This window comes from Alexandromys fortis, unplaced genomic scaffold (assembly GCF_014885135.2).
Source record: "Alexandromys fortis isolate MF-2015 unplaced genomic scaffold, M_Fortis_MF-2015_v1.1 scaffold_213, whole genome shotgun sequence".
Lineage (NCBI taxonomy): Eukaryota > Metazoa > Chordata > Mammalia > Rodentia > Cricetidae > Alexandromys > Alexandromys fortis.
Window position 1 is genome coordinate 913,602 of NW_026068093.1, and position 17,506 is coordinate 931,107.

Here is a 17,506-nt window from a genome sequence, read left to right on the forward strand (position 1 = left end):
TTTTTTTTTTTTTTTTTGGTTTTTCGAGACAGGGTTTCTCTGTAGCTTTGGAGCCTGTCCAGGAACTCCCTTTGTAGACCAGGCTGGCCTTGAACTCACAGAGATCCGCCTGCCTCTGCCTTCCTAGTGCTGGGATTAAAGGCGTGTGCCACCACTGCCCGGGGAGATAAGGTCATTCTGAAGCCCTGGCTAACTTGGAATTTACTGTGGAGACCAGGCAGACCGAACTCAGAGATCTGCCTGCCTCTGCCTTCTGTGAATTAGAATCAAAGATGCGTGCCACTACTTCCAGCCATTTTGTTTTGTTGTTTTGTCTGTTTGGGGGTTTTTTGGTTTTGTTTTTTGGCTTTGTAAGGGAAGGGGGACCTAAGCTAGTATGTTTGCTGTCTTCACATCTTGGTGAAGCAAGCAGACTCCTGTAGATACTGGTCGCATGCCCTTGGACGCCCCAGTCTCTAGAACTGTGAGCTACACCGATGTCTGTTCTTTAGATTCCCTAGTCTCAGGGACAGAAAACAGGGGAAACGGTATTTAACAGGGGTGAATCCTGGGGCATGGGCAGCTGAGGCAGGAAACACTAGAGTTCAAGACCAGCCTGGGCTACATAGCACATTCCAGACCAGCCTGCGCTGCAGAGGACTCAGAAGTCTCAGAGAACAGACCAAACAGCAAAGCCTCCTGGGGTTTCCTGTCTGTGTGTGTGTCAGGACACGACAGACCCAAGGTGGAGTGCTCTGGGCACAAACTGCGTTGATGACTGGTGTTTTAGGAAGAACGAGGGAAGAAATGGTTGTGGGGACATCTGGTGTCCACCACCCTTCCTGTGGCTTTAGATCTCTCCCGTCCCACTTTCCTGCAAACAGCGAACCTTGTCTCCGACCCTGCGTACAGATGGAATTCTACCCTCCACACCTCCTCATTAAATGGTCATCAGCAGACCAACGACGCCTTTCCCACAGGCACTGCCAGAGCCACAGACCGGACCAGATGTGTGCCCAAGGCCAGGCACAGCCTACTCCTGGACTCTAGAGCATGCCCACCACACCACACAAGCTTGCCAGTGCCCTGCAGCTGTCCCATGGAGGGAGCCAAGGCATCTGGATCTTTTTAAGTCCTCTACCTAACTCCGTGAACTAAAGGAATATTCCTTTGCATGCGAATGAGGAAACAGGTTGACTAACAACTTCCTGTATGGTATTAATACTTTTCCTTTTTTTTTTTCCAGACAGGGTTTCCTTGTGTAGCCCTGGCTGTCCTGGAACTCGCTCTGTAGACCAGGCTGGCCTCGAACTCACAGAGATCCGCCTGCCTCTGCCTCCCAAGTGCTGAGATTAAAGGCCTGCGCCACCACAGCCTGGCTAATATTAATACTTTTCAAACTGCAGCTTTAGTGAGAGAAAACATCTTCCCACACATGACCTCACCACGCCGGACTTGAACTAGACTCACTAGAGACAGCAGTGCTCCGGCCAGGGAGGTTAATGAGGTAAAGCAATTAGTAAGAGGTTCTGGATTTTTCTCTCCCAGCTGGACTTCCGGCTTCAGTGCTTTCTATTGAGCCGTGATGTGAAAGAGACATTCGGAGAGACATTTTAAGTATACACAAAGTCCCCTGTTTTTTTTTTTTTTTTTTTTTTTTGGTTTTTCGAGACAAGGTTTCTCTGTGGTTTTGAAGCCTGTCCTGGAACTAGCTCTTGTAGACCAGGCTGGTCTCGAACTCACAGAGATCCGTCAGCCTCTGCCTCCCGAGTGCTGGGATTAAAGGTGTGCGCCACCACCACCCGGCCCACAAAGTCCCCTGTTTCCTAACCCTGGAGCACCTGGCCTAGCTGTTGTGGAGGTGAAGGTCACATACAGGCACAAGCGCTATGTTGGGCTCAGGAGTGGAGTAGGAAACAGGACTTGAACAAAATGCAGGGAGCAGGGCCCTGAATCTCCTCCTCCAGGGCTGGTGTCCAAGAGCCTACATTTCCTGGATGGTCGGGGAGGAGGAAGGAGAAAAACACCCTGTGCTGCCTCCTGTTAGTAGAACAGGAGCCCAGGTTGGGGCCTGGTGAGGAAACATGGCTGGAACAGAAAACTGGGCAGTTGAGATGGGGTGAGGACAACAAAGGCTCTGTCTGCGAGAAAAATCCGAGTGCCGGCCGCATTGGGCCACAAAGGGGCTTTCTCCAGCCCGGCCAGCCCAGGGCAAGGCAGGCGGCACCGTTTCCTACCAAACGCAGCAAGGTTCCGAGGCTTCCAAGCTGGATCCAGGCCACTAGGGGCCCAGCCGCCCCGCCCCGGCCCCGCCCCGCCGTCTCCTTGACGACCGTGACCTCAAGGCCCGGGCGGGGAAGGAGAGTCTGTACCAGTTGCTACGCGACGACCGGGTGACGTCAGTCCATTGAGTTTAGTTCCCCAGGCAACTGGCCGGACAGCTGCGCCGGGAACTATTTGTGTCTGTCCCTAGAGGGGCGGCGGAGCCTCCAGGGTCTGGCGCAGCTGAGGAACTGCTCTCTCGGCCGCGGACGGGCGGGCGGCGGCGGCGACACAGAGGCCCTTTCAGGCCTCGGGCCCGGGCGGGGCGGGGTCTGCGCCCCCGTGGAGCGCCCCGCCTTGGCTCCCTGCACCCTGCTTTTTCTCCCACTGCCCGGGAGGCCCCTGGACCGCCTGGCTTTGTCCTGTTTATAAACGCTCTCCTGCGTTAACCCTAGAAGAATGAGGCTTCTGTTTGTGGCAGTCCAGTCCACACGGCCACCTTGGCTGGTGCCCCAGTATCGGTGGTACATAGTAGGTGTCCAGCACTGGCCTTCCCAGAGGGCGTTTTCTGCTCTTTCCGAGCTGCCAGAATCAGAACACAGCGACTGGGCACTGCCTAGGGTGCCCTGGTGAGCGGATGGGAGCTTTGGAACCTCGGTGCAAAAATAAAACGACGGGCCCCTTGTACAGAAAAGATTCACCGTGTAGGAAATAAGCCCAGCTCTGGCCACTGGGGGTGAACTACAAGTGTGTCACATACGTGGGAAATTGAGGCAGATAGCATCAGTCAGGAGAAAGGACAAGGGTCAAGCCTGGAGCAGGGAGGAGTATGACTTGATAGAAGCAGAAAAACAGGTGTGCAAAAATAAAGCCATGACCCAAATTTGGGCCTTAAAGCTGATCAAGGCCGGCCAGTGCCAGGGGCTCAGGATTCGGGGTGCTGTGACTGAGTCTCTGGCTTAGGTTACATGGCAACCCAAGCATCTCCCAGGCTTGTCCCTCCCACTGGCAGCCTTTTGATCCAGGTCTCTCACCATCTGTCTTCAGGGAGCACCCATCCTCCCCCCACACCCTCCCCCAGCCTCACAGGCCAGGCACTGACTTCCAGACAGGTTGTCTACACCAGGCAGCCCTGCCTAGCCCAGGAGGCATCCTGCTGATCGCTGTAAACTCAGGCATCTTGGCTTCTCCTCAACCGCCAGTGGCTGCCATAGGACATCGACCCAGGGTTCCGAGAGCGGGAGGTGGCTGCCATTTTTCACAGAGTGGCCTCTGGGCTGGCTTTCCGGGGCACTGACTTCACAGTCTCATCCGCAGCTGGGATGGTTGAACTTAGGTTCTTTCCTTCCCTCTAGGTGGAGCCAGCACCGCGATCCCCGATTAACACACAAACAAGGATATTGTAATCCCTGCATTATGCAATCCGCAATCCGAGGCCTACCTGGGCCCATGCCCTAAGTGTGTCTCCTTGACAACCCCTCAGCAATCAGCCTTGGGTCGGTATCAAAAGCTGGAGAACAGGACAAACTGTGTAATTTGTACAAAGGGAAAATTCAAAGTTCCTTGTTCAACAGGTAATTAGCAACTTTTAGGTAAGGTGTGATCGTGCCCATTTGAGAGCCCCATTTTAGGAGGTTGAGGTGAGAGCATCATCATCTGAACCCAGTCCTGCAAACAAAGATAGACTTGGCAAAAATAAAAGAGGGTGGGGACTTAGCTCAATTGATAGAGTATACTCGGAGCCGTGGGCTCAGTCCGCAGCACTGTGTAAACCCGGGCATGGTGGTGACATCTGCTAGTATTCCATCCCTCGGGAGATGGAAGCAGGAGGACCAGAAAGGCAAAGTCATCCTTGGCTATACGTTCATGTGGTTAGAGTTTCCTGAGGCCATCATCATAATTACGATTCATCTCACTCTACCCTTAGGACTTCTGCGAGTCCCCCAGGGTTGGGAGTGAGGGTCATTTCCATCTCGTTCAGGCACATTCCCCTGGGGACTCGGACTCCCATCCTGGGTGGGTCCCACATGCTAGACACTGTCCTGTGCTATGTGAAGCCCCTGCAAGACTGAAGGGCCCACTCCCCAGTGCCTCTGGCCACAGATGGCCTCATCTGTCAGCTTCCCACTGGAGATAACCGTAATTACGAAAAGTGTACTGCCTAGGGTCACACTTCCCTTCCTAGCGTAGCCAGCGACGGCTGTTCGTGGGTGCAGAAACGTCCACTCTCAATTCAGGACTCTGAGAAAAGACCACCCTTGTGCTGGAGGACCCAAGCATCTTCTGAGGCTTCCCTGAGACCCTACCACCGTCCACTTCGTCCTTCTTTGCCTGGCCCTGCCACCTCCTCCTGCCTTTCAGGAGGACCAACCTCAGAAAACACTCCCTGAGGAGGCTGCTACTGGCTAGTCCCTGCCCCTTCTTAGATATGACCTCCTTGAAGCCTGACCTGCCCCTGGGACACTTCTGGATACCTCTGGCTTTTTCAAATATTTATCCTGTAACAGCCATTCATTCAGCGGGGCCTGCTACGTGCTGAACACTCGCTGTTCTCAGTGGGAATAGTAGAACACCGTGAAACACAAAACTGTCTGGCCCCAAGGAGCTCGTTCCAGCAGAGAAGCCGGTAAAAAGAAACCCAAAATATAAGGCAGTAACAGAAAACCTGGAAGTGCTATTAAAGAAAAAAGAAAAGGGGATGGGGGCTGGAGGGATGGCCAAGCTGATTAAGAGCACCAGCTGCTCTTCCAGAGGTCCTGAGTTCAATTCCCAGCACCCACACGGTGGCTCACAATCATCTATAGTCCCCCGGAATCATACGCCATCTTTGGTGAGCACATGCAGACATATATATATGTATATGTACCCATATACATAACGTATGTAAATAAATAAATCTAAACAGACAAACTCAGAATGATAAAACAGAGAATACTCGATCATGGCAATGGACAACATGTTCTTCTCCGAGCTTGCTCTAGACCAAGGAAGGTGTCTCCGCAGGAGGCAGCTCACATAACGGGCTAGGCACTGGGTGGACACTGACCAGAGTCTCAGATGGGAAGGAACGAGCTGGATTCCAGGCTACAAAAGGTAAGTATGAATGAACGTAATAACAGGTGAGGACTAGGCAGGTACAGATGTTGCAAAGCCTGGGGGAACACAGTTTTAATTCTAAAAGAGGCGGGGACTATGCAGCAGATTCAGAGGGCAGTCAAGAGTCGTGTGATAGCTCCCCACAGGGCAAACATGAGACAGCAGGGGTGTTTTGTTCTGAGACAGGGTTTCTCATAGTTCAGGCTGGCCTCAAAATCACTGCGTAGCCAAGGATGACTTTCAATTTCTTAATTCTCCTGCCTCCACCTCCTGAGTGCTGGATCACAAAATATCAGACCTAATTTATGCAGTGCTTGGAACTGAATCTATGGCTTCCTGGCTAGGCAAACACTCTACCAACTGAGCCACATCCTCTGCCCCTGAGATGATTATATATAAAGTATAGCACTGGCTGAGGCAGAGAGCCTGGATCTCACATGTACCCATACCCTTTGGGAGAGGAGCACATCCAAAAGCACTTCTAGAAAAGCTGTATGGTGCCAGGCGGTGGTGGCACACGCCTTTAATCCCAGCACTTGCGAGGCAGAGACAGGCAGATCTCTGTGAGTTTGAGGCCAGCCTGGTCTACAGAACAAATTACAGGACAGTTCCAAAGCTACAGAGAAACCCTGTCTCGGGGGGGGGGGGGGGGGGGGGGGGGGGGGGGGGGGGGGGGGGGGGGGGGGGGGAGTGCTGTGTGGCCTGACCATTAGTTTTAATCTGTGTGATACTTTGCAGTTTAAAGCAGCCATCTATAGAGCTCTATCCTGGAACTTGTTGAGTCTCTGCACACTCGTGCTGAGTTGGGTTCAGCGGACACTTCTGGATCCATCAGCTGACACCTGTGCTTCTGCAAGCCCAGAGCCTTGTTTCTCAACGTGTGGCCTTCATGATAGCCATCAACACTTCTGGGGAGATTGGGAGATTGATGGGAACACAGACTCTCATTCTCCACCCAGATCGCCGGGTCAGAATTATCTAAATTCCCAAGAATCTCTCACGCTTGATAAGGTTTCGGAAGCACTTCCGGAACCGAAGATATAGCTCTGTGGTAGAACACCTGCCTGTCATACATGAGAAGGCAGATCTGGATTCGATTTGATCCTACACTAGGAAGAAAAAAGGGAAAAGCAGGGTTGAGTTGGGCATAGTGACACACACCTTGTCTTTAATCCCCGCACTCCAGAGGCGGCAGAGGCGGGTAGATCTCTGTGAGTTCAAAGCCAGCCAAGTCTACAGAGCAACATCCAGACCAGCTTCATAATGAGACTCTGTCTCAAAAGTAAAGAGTTGGAGATATGGGTCAACAACTAAGAGCACTGGCTGCTTTTCTAGAGGGCCCTGGTTCAATTTATAGCACTCGCTTGATGGTTCTCAACCATCTGTAACTCCAGTTTGTTCCATGGGATCTGATGCCCTCTGTGGGTATCAGGTACCCATGTGGTACAGAGACATATACATGCAGGCAAAAAAAAACCCACACACATACAAAGGGAAGGGGGTGGGGAGATGACTCAAAGGGTGAAATTTACCAGCCTAATGCAATCTCCAGAACCCAGGAAATAAAACCGGACAAAGTGGCTGATCTGTAATTCCAGCACTGGGAGATAGGAGGTGGATACAGTATCCCCAGTATCCTGTATCAGGGAGAAGCTCACATCAAAAGTACAGGAACAGAAGCAAGAAAGACGCTGGCTCAAGAGTGAAGTTGAAGTTCAGGTATGGTGATTGGCCTTTAATCCCAGCACTCAGGAGGCAGAGGCAGACGGATCTCTGCGAGTTCAAGGTCAGTCTGTTCAACAAGGTGAGTTCCCGGCCAGCCAGGACTACATAGTGGGGCTCTGTCTCAAAGCAGCAGCTGTAGGTCTAGAGGGGAAAATAGAACAAGAATTTGAGAGAAAACAACCACTATGCCACAGGGCGTAGGAACAGGGCAGGAAGTCAGGTAGTCCTTGAGCTAGGCTGGAGGAAGGTTTTTACTGGAAATAGAAGAAATGTCCCAAGCTAAAACAAGGCTGGGAAGGAGGAGGGAAGGAGGAAGAGGCAGGTAGAAAGGTGGAAGACCAAACGGCTGAGGCAGAGTCCTTGGAGCCAGTGAAAATAGCAGGTAAAGATTCCCAGAAACACCAGGGAAGGCTCTCCCAGGGACTGTCCCGACAGCCGAACCAGGACACTGACTCTGATCAAGTTATTTAGCTCTTGAAGCTTCCCTGTTGCATCCTCCTCAAAGTGGGGATAATGACAGAGGTACCAGAGGATCTTGGGAATGAATGAGCTAGCACTCACTTAGAGGAGGGCTGTTACAGGGGGCGCCGAAGGCTTCCCTGCAAGGCTGACGGTCCTGCATGCTGTGATGTTGGAACACTGCAGCAGTGCTGGGAATGGGCAGATGGCCAGAAGCCGCAGGCAGATGGGAAACTATTGTATCCAGGCAAGCAGAGGAGGGCAGCTGTTTTTAGAACCAAGGGATACAAGAATCTAGATAGCTCTGGGACCTCTGCGCTAGGAAATGGATCTGGGGGAGATGGGCTGTGGGAAGTGGATAGCTAGTGAAGGGGTTCAGGGACAGCAAGGCAGGAGAAGGGCCAGGAGCAGAACCATGAAGAAGGGCTCAACCACAGAGGCGTTGGGAGCAACATGGAGATGTTGCCCTGCCCGGAGCAGGGGTGGGGAAGCAAGGGGTGGGCCTTGGGCACACACAGTAGAATCAGCTGGCAACTCTCCCTTAAGAGTGGCAATCACCCTGAGTGTGACTCCTAGGTGACTCACCACACACAGAAAGGAGAATCTTTTAGGCTAAACCCTACTACTGAGTGTTTTAGATTCGCCAGACACTTCGGCAAGCCATTACATGCCTAACTAATTTAGGCTTCAAAAGCCTTAGAAAGTGATACTGTTACCATCTAAATCCCCATATACTAGGCAGAGAAGCCAGAATCAATAAGGCTGACGCTGGTCCAGAACTTTGAGCAGGTACACAGAGATTTGGGCGTCTCTGTCTACTATGGCAAACTCTGTTCTGATTGGCTGATGCCTATCCTACTGGTTATTCAATGTTTTGAACGTTGCCTTGGATACACAGCTAGATGGAGGCGGTAAAATCCAAACCACCCCTGAGCAAGGCAAAATGATCCCTTCCTAAGGAGGTCCCGCCCAGAAGCAGCAACCTTTGTAAACTGTAAAGTCTCTTATAAATAGCAAGTTAGCTCATTCCTCCACGGCAAAGGGGGCCTGTTGAAGTTGGAACAAGCTGAGGAACTGGATGGCTGAGGAGATGCTGCTGTGGGGAACCAGACTTCTTTCGGTCCGCTTGAGAGGAAAACAACCAGGGACAAAGGCCAACGGTGCCTCCGACGCTGAGCAGGTTAGCCTTGGCCTGCCTTCGGGGACCATATAGGCACTACTGTAACTGTCCAGCAGGGGGCGCTACTCCCCCAGCCTTGCCTGCCATTGGCCACACCACAATCCCTCGCCAAACACACACCCTCCCATGCTGCTCACAAGAAATCGGAATTTAGGAGGATGCCCCTGGGATTTTGAGAAGTAGCCAAGGAGGAGCTGTGGAAGTAAGAATTGGTGACTTCCCCACTGTGAGAGGTAAAGCAGGACCGAAGGGAGACTGACAACCACTTTCAGTACCATAAACCTTGGACCCATTTTACTGATGAGTAATTTGAGGCTGGACAATACTAGGTGACACCAGAAAGCTTGAGAGGGGCAACGCTAAGTCATCTGATTCCAAGGTCAGTTTCAAAGAGCACAAGTAAATACCAACTCGCTGGATCCGGTGGGGTCTGGTAGGCACCTGCCTACTTCTGCGGTATTGAACCACGACCCGAAGAACAGTCTTCCCGCTGTACTCTCCAGCCAGACTTAAGAACAACTGCCTTTTCTTTGTTATTTGATTAGTGTGAAGGGGGTTGGGTTTGCTGGGGTTTTTGAGACAGGGTCTCTTACAACCTTAAGTTTGGCTCAATCTTTGTAGGGGAGGTTGGCTTTGAATTCCTTGATCTCCCCGCATCCCGAGGTCTGGGATGACAGATTTCTGCCACTACCTCACTACCTCAGTTTTTGTTTTGTTGGTTTGGTTTGAGACAAATGTTTCTCTTTGTAACAGCCCTGGCTGTCCTGGAACTTACTGTATAAAACAGGCTGTCCTCGAACTCACAGAGATCCACCTGCCTCTGCCCTTCTCGCGCCCCCCCTCCCCCCGTTGTTTTTTTAATTAAATGTTTTGAAGCCCTGGGTTTCTGCTTCTTTATCCTCTGCCTCCCAGGAACCACCCCTTTCTCTACCCACTACCCGCATCAGCCGCTTCACACAGGGAGAGCCTGGGCTTCTCTGCTCTAGGCTACCGTAGTAGCCGTGTTCTGCGACCTTTTCTTCCCTCACCGTCCTAAGAGCCCCCCACGCCGTAACAGGCAGCAGCGCAAATAAACAAGGGGACGGACCGATATGAGTCTGTGCTACTTCCCACAACCGAGCTCAGTTCCTCCTTCATTTAAGGGGGAAAAAAAATCAAACTAGAAAAGGTTTGGGAGTCAGTGGGTGCATCTTGCACCAACACTTTCCTTTTCTCCGGGGAAAAAGAAAATTTGAAAAAAAAAAAAAAAAACGTTCAGGGTGCCGCCTCTCCAGATCTGCAGCCAAATTTACGAGACTAGACTAGGCTGAGCAGCAGCCGGCACGAGAGGGAAACTCTAGCCCGGAGGCGGGAACTAGGCACGTCCGGCCGTAGGAGGCCCGGAGCCAGCACCTGTAAAATGGGGGGCAGGCCTAAAAGTGGCTTCTTCAAAGTCTTCCCAACCCCCGCCTCTCGCTTCTCTGAGGTTCCAGTGTCTAGCCGTGGGGGCCCGCCCTAACAAGCCTCTATTTCATTTCCTCCCCTTTCTGTCCAACCGTTTCCTTCCTTCTGCCCTGGGAGTTGTAGGCAGCTCGCGTGTCTGGGCGCACGTGCGTGTAGGTGATCATGTGCACACTGGAGCGTGTGCGGGCTCGTCGCGCCACTGTGGGGTCCGTGCGCCCCCACCCCACGTGGCCGCTGCGACCCGCTGCCGCACTTTCGCCCGCCAGCCAAGGGGCCATGTGCAACACTCCGCAGGTACCAGCCGGGCGCACGATCGCGAGCCCGCGGTGGTGCTTACGGGCACCCGGAGCGTGGTGACCAGTCCCGCATTTTTCCCGCTCCCGGGACCTCCCCTAGCTCGTGGTGGTTCTGGCAGGGAGCGGCCCCGCCCGAACGGCCGGCTAGATGCTGCGGCTGCCAGGCGCGCCGCCCCCACGCCGGCGCCCGGATGGGTTTTTCCATGACTGCATCCGTCCCCGGCCGCCTTTGTTCCCGCTGTCCCTGGCCTGCCCGCGCGCCGGGATTTTTCCAGGGCCCAACTGGAGCGTGGAGGAGCCGCCTCCGAGCTCCAGCTCCGAACCCCCAGGTCCACTCTCCAAGAGCCGAGCGGATGCATAGCTTTGTACCCCAACCCAGTCCCTGTCTCCACAGAGCTTGTGGCCTCAGCCTCATGATTGAACACAAAGTTGGCGGTCACCGTGACCCGCGCGCCTCAGAATTGCGCGACGTCGCTGGTCGCGATAAAGTCCCTCGGGGAGGTGGCAAGGGCTCACAGAGGTTGGGGGTGCCCCTGCGTCCGGGATGGGAAGGGCAGCGTTTGACAGCCCGCAAGGAGGTTATGCCCAGCGACCGGTGAAGGAATCCGCGTGCTTACAGGGCACGGCGGGGGAGACCGTGGTGTGTCTGCGGCGTGGGCGCAGCTCGTGAGTGGAAAACTGAATGGCACACTCAGGCTGGATGCAACATCTCGTGATCTCCGAGACCCTCGGGATGTCAGGAAGAAGAGAGCTGACATGGAGCGATGGGGAGGAAGGCAGTGGACAGCAAAAGCAGACTCGGGTCATTACCTTGGGCAGGCATAAGGTCCTTGGGTCCCTACTGTAGTACTCCGTGGGAATTTGATTCCGTGGCCCGACCCTGCCCACACTAAGGTTAATTCAGTGTGTGTGCCCTGTGACCTAAACCGTCCTTGTTATTACCCTAGCTATGTTGGTGGATTTTTTTTTTTTTACGCGCTTTTTGTTTCCTAGGGAGGTTCACAGGACAGCCTCCAGGCTGGAGACCAGTGTGAGGAAGGTGTCTGCATAGAAGAGAGCCCTGAAGGAGTGGGTGAGAGGAGCAGTTCTGGGCGTACGCCCTTCCAACAGCCTGCAGGAGGCTTGTCTTCGGGGCCAGGACACCCAGATACAAAGAAGTTTGAAGCTGTGCTGCTGTACAGGGTGGGAGGGATGAGCCCCGCGGTCCTGGCTGGTCTCTCTACCACCCTCACTCTGTCGAAACAGTAATGAGCGGGCGTGGTGGCCTTATTCCTAGCACTCCGCAGAGGCTGGAGGATCTCTGTAGGTTCAAGGCCAGACTTGGTCTATAGAGCTGACCCAGGACAGCCAGAGATACTTACTCAGAGTGACCCTGTCTCAAAAACAAATAAAAAGCAAGCAAACAAAAACCCACAAGGGCTGGAGAGATGACTCAGAGCATTGGCTGCTCTTCCAGAGGACCCAGGTACAATTCCCAGCACCCCCATGGCATCTTACAACTTTCTGTAACTCCAGTTCCAGAAGATCTGATGCCCTCACTCAGACATACATTCAAGGAAAACATCGATGCCCACGAAATAGAAACAAGTAAAATTTTAAAAAACAACAAAACACCAAACAGCCACCAGGCTATTATGAAAGATCACTTGGTCCAAGTTCCATCTTTCTCAGTTCTTTGGAGTGTCTGTTTCTAGGGTCCCCTCCCTTCTGGATCCTTCTATTTGCTGCCAGAGGCTAAATACTCTCACCCACCCATCCTGGTGTGGGAAAGTCTTGTTCCCACACAGCTGGATTCCCTTCTGCCCACAGGCTAACTCCCACAGGCTAACTCCCACAGCCTTTCTTTTGTGGAAATGAGGGCGGTCCCTGGCTAAGGCCAGCCCTGGCCCTGAAGGGAACTGGAAATGAGAAGTCAGCTGCCCTATGTCAGGCCCCACCACTGCCCTGACCTTGTAGGAACTGGACAAGTAAGGCCTTCTTAGACACACCTAAGCAAGACTCAACCCAGTTTCCTCTACCTTATGGCATCTAGCTCCTTGCTTCCTTCAGCGCCCCACACTTAAGTGGTTTCTTCTGTTCTGCCTAGAGACTGACTGCCTTGGTTGGAAGAGAGGGACAAGGGACGACATACGCTGAATTCTGATAAGGAAACGAGCATCTCAGATTATCCGTGAGATGAAGCACCTGTATCACTGGCATCCTGTTTGCTGTCCTTTGTCCTTAGTTCTGTTCCATCCACCATTTACCTCCATGAAGATTTTGTCGTTCGTTGGTTTGGGGTTTGTGCTAGGGTCTCCTGTAGCCCAGGCAGCTCTTGAATTCTCTAACCTCAGCCTGAGGGGTAGCTGAGATTAGAATCCTCTTATACCAGGCCCAAACAGGGCCAGTCTCATCTCCATGTGAGAGATGAGAATACTGAGTCATGAGATGTTAGGCAACTTGGCTGGACAGGCCTAACCACCTGAAGTCATAGTGCCTGACCCCACGTCCTGAGAGCTGTCTTCTGACTACCACTGTGGTAAGCATGCACACACACTCAATATATAAAGAATGTTGTTTGTTGTTGTTTTATTTGATTTTTCTTTTTTGTTTTGTTTTTGTTTGTTTGTTTGTTTTGCAAGAGTGGCTTTCTCTAAGTGGCTCTCCTGGAACTCGTAACTCAATCTGTATGTAGACCATGCTGACCTTAAACAACTCACACAGATCCACCTGCCTCTGCCACCCTAGTGTTGGGACCAACCACCCGACTCATAAATTTTTTCCCCCTGAGACAGGGTTTCTTCTGGCTGTCCTGAAACTATCTTTGTAGACCAGGCTGGCCTCAAACTCAGAGATCTGCCTGCCTCTGCCTCTCAAATGCTTTCATAAATGTTTTTAAAGCACAACATACACTGGATAAACTAAAGAAATTAATACCTTTTTAAAGGCAGGGTTTCTGTGTTTGGCCCTGGCAGTCCTGGAACTCAGCCTGTAGAGCACACTGGTCTTGAACTCAGAGATCTGCTTCCTTAGTATTGTGATTAAAGGGGTGTGGTCAACAGTCTGGCTCATAAATGTTTTTAAAGCACACACATATAACTGAATAAACTATAAACATATAAAAAACTTTTTTTTTCGAGACACGGTTTCTTCATGTAGTTTTGGAACCTGTCCTGGAATGAGCTCTTGTAGACCAGGATGGTCTCGAACTCACAGAGATCCACCTGCTTCTGCCTCCAGAGTGGAGTGTTGAGATTAAAGACATGTACCACCACTGCCCGGCCATAACTTTTTTAAAAAGGAGCTAAACTTGACGTGGCCCAGGCAGCCTGGCTGCAGCACCCATTCTCCGATCCCAAGCTTGTGAACGTGTGTACTCACGAAGACAGCAGGGCTTAATATCCATCGCTCATGCGCAAATCAGGAGGAAGGATTCTGAAAACGGAAGTACGTTCATAACGGTGCTGTCCTGCCTGGTTCCCACTCTGCAGCCGTTAATTTCCTTTATGAGTTTTTATTTTAATTACAACTATCAAATCAAAAATTTATGAGATTCAAATAGTTGTTAATGGAAATCCATTCCAAATCCCTTCAGTCATAAGATGCCATTTCTTTCTTTCTTTTTTCTTTTTGGTTTTTCGAGACAGGGTTTCCCAGCAGCTATCGAGTCAGTCCTGGAACTTGTAGACCAGGCTGGCCTCGAACTCGCAGAGATCCACCTGCCTTCCCCCCCCCCACCCCGAGTGCTGGGATTAACGTGTAATGGGGATTCTTTCAACTGCAGGAAGGAATATTTCAGTTCCCCGTCATCTAATACCTAATGAGGACCTGTGAGGACCCCAACTCTAATCCTTTTGGTCTCTTCAGGCTTCTGTAGGCAGAGTCAGGGAGGCGGAGTCAGGTGGATCTCTGTGAGACTGAAGCCAGGCTGATCTACACATGAGTTCCAGGACAGACAGCCAGAGCAATGTAGAAAGACCCCATCTCAAAGGAACCAAAAGGGAGGTGGGCGGGGGAATTAGGTAAAGAGAAGCCTAAAAGATTGTACCGAGTTCTGTCTGTGCTTCCCTGAACTTAAAACTTCGCTTTCCCCAGTGGAGCTTTAGATAGAGGACTTCAACCTTGGCTTGCACAAAACCAAGCCCGGATTTTTTTTCTTTCCTTCTCATCCTCTTTTATGTATGTATGTATGTATGTATGTATGTATGTATGTATGTATGTATGTATGTATTGTATGTCCGTGGATGTTTTGCGTTTGTGTACATACATGTACCGTGTGCATGCCTGGTACCTGTGGAAGTCACAAGAGGGCACTGGACCCCCCCCCCCGCCGCCGGAATTAGAGTTACAGATGTTTATGAGCCATTGTGTGGGTTCTGGGAGTTGAACCTGGGTCCTCTGCAAGAGCAAAAACGTACTTTTAACTACTGAGCCTTCTCCTCAGACCATCCCAGCCCAGATTTCTTTGACAAATTAGGATGTACTAAATATATTAACTTGTGAGGATATCGTTAAGCAGTAAGGGAGAGCTAGCTTAGGACCTATGAGGTAAAACACCCAGCGTGAGGCCATTCATAGGTACAGAACCAACAGCTCAGGAGCTCAGCCGACAAGGTGAGCATTGTTTAACTGTCAGACCTGGAAAATTCACATTTCCTGTTAGGAAAGGGAAAGTGTATGGATTAGCACCAAAGGATCAAAGGAAGGGAGAGAGCGCTACAGATCTATATCCACTACACCATAAGATCTCTCCTTTCCCAGGCTTCTTCCTCTTTGGTGTTTGTTTGGTTGGTTTTGTTTTAATTATTTGTTTTGTTTCTAGAGATGGAGTTTCTCTGCATAGCCCTGGCTGTCCTGGAACTCGCTCTGAAGACCAGGCTGGCCTCAAACTCACAGAAATCCACCTGCCTGTCACTGAGTGCTGAAATTAAAGGCCTGCACCACCACCCACAACAACCAGGCTCCAGTTTTCTTGGCCTGCCTGCCTGCAAGCCTTGTCTTACCCCAGCTCCTCTCCACTCTGCCCTTGATTCCTACATTCCAAAGACCTGTTTCCTCTTCTCTGGATTCCTAAGCAAAGCTAACTACTTCCTCCTTGATTTCCCAAATAGCTATCATAAGGCTAGCCATTCACTATGTTCCTACTGAGCTCCTACTAAGTGTCATGTCTCTGCAAGGTGTAAAACATACAGACATAACAGGGTGGTGGTGGCGCACGCCTTTAATCCCAGCATTCTGGGAGGCAGAGACAGGTGGAGCTCTGTGAGTTCGAGACCAGCCTGGTCTACAAGAGCTAGTTCCAGGACAGGCTCCAAAGCTACAGAAACACTCTGTCTAAAAATAAAAAATACAGACATGACACTGAAGAGCATACTTCTTGGAGGCCAGCAGTCTGATGGTGATACCAAAGGCAGGGCCCTATCCTCTTCACACAGGACCCCGCCTCGTCCTCGTTTTTCAACAGGACACATAACAGCCATGAATGTTTTTATGTGTTTATGAAATGAACACCTGAGGTGAGTTGCTGGCTGCCTGGGAGATCTTTCTGTGAGACCGGGCAGTGGTGGCACACGCCATTAATACCAGCACTTTGGAGGCAGAGGCAGGCCTCACCTACAGAGCTAGTGCTAGGACAGGCTCCAAAGCTACAAAGAGAAACCCTGTCTCAAAAAGCCAATAAATAAATAAATAAATAAATAAATAAATAAATAAATAAAGCAAAAACGTAGCCTCTCAGTCCAATACTACGAAAAAGCAAATAAACAAACGCTACTAAATTGTTGAGGTGTCTGATTTAATGATGCCCACGGGAACTCAATGTTCATGTCTAAAGTGGACAGCAGCTGACTGGCTTCGTTTACCTGTGCTGAGTGGAGGTTTGGGGGCCACTGGGATCAGTAGCACACGAGGGTTGGTGTTGGGTTAAGGAGTTAAGTCTCTGAAGTGAGGCAGAGAAGGGAACATCCTGTACCAATGATGGCAGGTTTCAGCATCTAATTTATCTGACCTTTGGAGGACTTTTGCAACAAGTTAGGAAGCAAGTGGCCCAAGGCACACCCACTGGGCTTTATGGCCCAGAGCTGTGCTGTCTGTCCTCCTTGCCTGGGCCTGTCACGTAAGCTGTTCAGTGACTGTTTTGGTCCCCCAGCAGGATCTCAGGAGTACTCCCCAGGTTGTCGGAGCTTGGCATTGTGCAAGGGCCTGGACTGGCTTCCATCTGTCGCCATGGGAAACAGCCCACTCAGCCTCCACCACCACCTTCTGCCCATCATAGGCAGACGTGGCCCCTGTGTTCTGGGCGGTGGTGTCTTTTCACAAGAAAGGTGTGTAACTCTCGCTCAGCCCCCTCGTCCGTGGGGTCTGGCGCCTTTCCAGGGCTGTATTTTGCCTCCTCCTTGGCTGCATCTCGTTAGGTTTTTCTGCTCAGCCGCATCCCCGCACCTGGGGCCTCCTCCGTTGGAAAGCCCCCGCCCAGCAGCAGCAGCAGGGCAGGAAGAAGGCCTCCAGGCACCCTCACATCTGACACAGTTCCAGGAATCCGGCCTGGAGTTTTGCTCCTTTCTCTCCCGAGCTTGTTTACTTGGGTTTACAGCCTCTCCCCTGGGGCTGCTGGGAGCCTGCTCCGCAGGGTAGCGGAGCTGGTGCGTGTTTGTTGCTCCACCAGTTTACCTTCCCTTTTTTTCTGAGCAGAGTTGAAGGTCTCTTTTCATTTACATTTCAGGTAAAGTATCTCAGAAGGTGGGGGGGGGGGGACACGACCAAGTGCCCTCCTCAGTCTAGAATCTATAATGTCCCAGATTTGGTGAAACCCCCACACACTCACTTTTCTGTTTGATTCTTGAGACGTCGTGACTCCAGCTTTGACCTGACCGCTAGACCTCTCAGACTTTGCGGCACATTCTAGGACTGCTGGGTTACACTCTGTTTCCTAGGGGCCCTTAGCACCAGCCCTGGACACAGCTCATCCCTCCTCTCCAGGGTCAGCCCCCATTCTACAAGATGGGGAGTGATTAACAATACCGAATGGCTAGGAGGAGGGAAGAAAGAGAAGGAAGGAAAGGGGAGAGAGGGAGGGAGGGAGGGAGGG

The 17,506-nt window shown here is 51.6% G+C and overlaps 1 protein-coding gene and 1 long non-coding RNA gene across 10 annotated transcripts in view; one reads left to right on the top strand and one right to left on the bottom strand.

The window, feature by feature from the left end:
- The window catches only part of Htr2b (5-hydroxytryptamine receptor 2B), a 748,006-nt gene that overhangs the window by 360,151 nt on the left and 370,349 nt on the right, over positions 1–17,506 (bottom strand). The gene's annotated exons all lie outside the window — the stretch shown is intronic.
- On the top strand, positions 8,535–12,489 carry LOC126489087 (uncharacterized). 2 transcript variants are annotated; one of them, XR_007588849.1, is made up of 3 exons: positions 8,535–9,080; positions 11,060–11,242; positions 11,434–12,489. It is a non-coding gene; the product is annotated as an uncharacterized lncRNA (long non-coding RNA). The 2 variants fall into 2 exon arrangements; XR_007588850.1 differs by lacking the exon at positions 8,535–9,080 and adding an exon at positions 10,303–10,438.